At 48.7% G+C, this 3,699-nt stretch overlaps 1 non-coding gene across 1 annotated transcript; it reads right to left on the reverse strand.

Annotated features, from left to right (window-relative positions):
• Positions 1–3,020: 3,020 nt before the first annotated feature.
• On the reverse strand, positions 3,021–3,271 carry LOC144689296 (small nucleolar RNA SNORA53). Its single transcript, XR_013578629.1, has one exon. It is a non-coding gene; the product is annotated as a small nucleolar RNA SNORA53 (small nucleolar RNA).
• Positions 3,272–3,699: the final 428 nt, after the last annotated feature.

Raw genomic sequence — 3,699 nt, forward strand, 5'->3', positions numbered from 1 at the left:
TGCCCAAGAGAATGGAAACTCAACATTCAACGTGTAATATCACCCACCTGGCATAAAAATAAAATTCTGCAGATGCTAGATATCTGAAATAAAAACAAAGTGCCAGAAAAACTCAGCAGCAACTGTGGAGAGAGAGAGAGACAGAGTTGATGTTTTGAGTCCAATCTGACTCTTCAGAACTAAAGAGAGGGAGGAATGTGATTGGTTTATGGTTTGTGGGGGGCATCAGGTGGAACGAAAGGGAAGGTCAGGGTTAGGTTAGAGGGTGGGGGAGATTAGATTACAAAGGTGTCATGGAACAAAAGGCAAAGGGAGTAGTAATGGTAGTAGTAAAGAAACAAAGCATTGGTCCAGAGTAGGTATTAATGGCAGAATAAAGGTCAGCACTGCCTAAAAGCAAAAACATGAGAACACAGCATGGCACTTGGGGGGAAAAAAATACAAAATGGAGGATAGAGTTCACGGACTGAAGTTGTTGAACTCAGTGTTGAGCCCAGAAGGCTGTAAAATGCCAAATCAGAAGATGAGGTGCTGTTCCTCCAGTTTGCGTTGGGCTTCACTGGAACATTGCAGCAGGCTGAGGACAGAAAAGTGAGAGCAAGATGATGAATTAAAATGACAAACAACTAGAAGGTCAGGGTCATGCCTGTGGACTGAGTGGAGGTGTTTCACAAAGCGGTCACCCAGCCTGCCACCTACCTAATATTCTGCTAACGATGGCATATCAAGCCTGGGATACATTAGCATGTGTGAGGTAGACATAGGCTCCCCTTCCTACATAGCTGTCCAGGAGGTGAGATTTAGGAACGGTACTCTCTTTAGATGTGTTACAAATACGGTAAGTGGCCAGTCAGTTACTCAAGTGTGAAACTGTTCCTGTTAGAGGTAAGTTGTAACCAATTCATTTCTGCGGTTAAGGCTAATGTCAATGAGATAAGAGATTGTTGCCACCAGTCTGACCATGTCATTAGTGAAAACAAAGCACAGGGACACTAATATTCCAGGATCAAAAAGAAAAAGCCATACACATCGACAGCATTCTCAGGATTATCTCTGATGTTTGTGCACAGGCCCAGGCCCGAGTTCATGCTGTCAGGACATCAAATAGAACAATTGGACCAACTTCAACAACTGCCACCCCTGCCCCTCCCCATCCCTTCCCTCCCCACCCCCTACCCTCTTCACTCCCACTCCAACCCCTCCCCTCCCCAGCATCTCTCCACCCCTTCCCCTCCGCACCCCCTCTCTACCCCCGCTCCTTCCCTTTCCACCCTACTTCCCCTCCCTGCCCCTCCCCAGCCCCTCTCCACCTCCTCCTTGCCCCCTCTCCACCCCTTCCCCCCTCACCCCCTCTCTACCCCCGCTCCCCCCCTTCCCACCCCACTTCCCTCCCCTCCCCATCCCCTCTCCACATCCTCCTTACCCCCTCTCAACTCCGCCCCACCCACTCCTCCCCCCCGCCATTTCTCCCTTCCTCAATTCATTCAATTTGTTCACGTGTTTGTATGAAGGATGTTTATCTGGGCCCTGCACCCTAACCTGTCCTTCTGCTCCAATGTTATACTCACAAATGTCTCTGATGGTTTAATTTCTTTACATCTTGCAGTTTTCCCTTTACCTGTAATGCCTAAAGTGCAAATTTTGGCTGTTTTTCTACTGTCTTCCCTTTGTATTGTTTTTGAACCATTATCTATTCTCCCCTTTGCCCTCAATCTTACCCCCCGTTTACTAGTTTGAAATCCCAGTAACCCCCCTATTTATCCGTTTTATTACGATTCTGTTTCCAATCTGGTTCAGGTAGAGTCCATCCAAGTGGTACAGCCCCTTCCTGCCCTGATACTGGTCCCACTGGCGCATGAAATGCAACCCCACTCTCTCACACCACTTCTTTAGCCACATGTTCACCTCCCCCATCTGCCTATTCTAATACCAATTTGCATATGGTTCAGGTAATAACCCAGAGATTATAAACCTTAAGGTCCAGTCCTTCAATTTAGCTCCGAGTTCCTGGTACTTTCCAAGCAGGAGAGATTTCCCAATGTTGTTTGTCCCAACACCGTCCATGACAACTGGAGCCTGCCCCTCCTACTCCAAGTTCCTCTCCAGCCCATGAGGAGAATCCTGAACCTTGTCACTGGGCAGGCAACATAACCTTCAGAATTCCCGGCTGCGGCTGCAGAGAACAATATCCATCTCTAACTCCATTACCTCCTACAACTACCATATTCTCCCCACTTGAGTGGCCTCTTGTACCATGGCCTCATGCTCAGTTTGCTCATCCATCCTGTAGACTTTTCCCTCGTTTACACAGGCAGCTAGACCGCGTACATGTTGAATGAGGGCAAAGGCCGAGGTGTGGCTACCCCCTGGATCGAAATGCCTGGGTAACTCATCCCCCTCCCTTATACCCCACAATGTCTGCACCTTGGACACCAACTCAACAACTCTGAGCTTAAGTTCTTGAGATGCAGACGTTTAGGCAGGGATAGGGGGATGGTGTCCTTTATACTCAGGCAGTCTATGCCCAATAGAGGGACCTGGTATTGGGAAGGTGGGTTTTGTTGCCACCCCCTGCTCTTGTTGTCAATCTCCCCTTCAACCCCCCATTTTGCTGTGCTCCTCCCGCTACCTCCATCCCGCTCACATTTACCCACCTTCGGGGTTCCTTCAGTGGAGGCCCAAGTGCAGTACCAGCAACGGCCACCGCTCCTGGTGAGCTGTCGGCCTCTCACTGGTCGTAGCTCTCAGGGACGGGATTTCTGCCCTGCACTGGGCTTAATTCAATGCCAGGTCTGACATTGCCCAGAATTAGTGCTGGATTCTTACAAAATTACATTGGGTCTCCTGAAAGTGTTCAACATAGGCTTCCCATTGGCTTTCTAGCTGGTGAACATGAACCCGCCTCGAACATTACATTCCGCCCCTGGTCTCTGATCCCAAGTGTCTGATTTTTATATTCTCTAAAAGCCACTTGAACCTCTATGAAATGTCTCTGTGTCTCTGTGATAGATTTTGACAGAAGTGCCCACACAGCAGCGAAGTCCTGATTGGAGAAACAGCCCAGAGTAACAGGTCATTCACATCAGAACAGAGGGGCTACCATGCAGGTATGTCACTTTAACATGCCAATGACTCAAGCACCTTTGATTGTAAAACCTCTAAAGTGGATGAATGTTACCTGCCAGCCCACTGGAGCACCCAACAGCCTGCAAAGAGATCTACCAGCAAGGCAGAACTGATACGTCCTAAGGGTGGATCTAAGGAACTTGTGTACTATTTTAAATAATGTGTGTCTGTGTGTCCACCTGTGTCTGTGTGTCCATCTGTGTGTCTGTATGTGTGTGCGCCTGACTGTTTGTATGTCTGTGTCTGTGGTGTGTCTGTGTCTGTGTCTTGTGCCTCTGTATGTGTGTGCCTGCCTGTGCCTGTGCGTGTGTGTGTGTGCATCTGTGCCTGTGTATTTGTGCCTGTGTGTGTGTATATGTGCCTGTGTCTTTGTGCATGTATGTGTGTCTGTCTGTGCCTGTGAATTTTTGCCTGTGTGTGTGGCTGTCTGTGCCTGTGTACTTCTGCCTGTGTGTGTGTCTGTCTGTCTGTGCCTGTGTGTGTGTCTATTTGTACCTGTGCGTGTGTGTGTGTGTGTTTGTGTCTGTCTGTGCTTGTGTATTTGTGCCTGACTGTGTCTGTCTGTGCCTGTAT

Source organism: Cetorhinus maximus, chromosome 13 (assembly GCF_964194155.1).
Source record: "Cetorhinus maximus chromosome 13, sCetMax3.hap1.1, whole genome shotgun sequence".
Taxonomy (NCBI): Eukaryota; Metazoa; Chordata; class Chondrichthyes; order Lamniformes; family Cetorhinidae; genus Cetorhinus; species Cetorhinus maximus.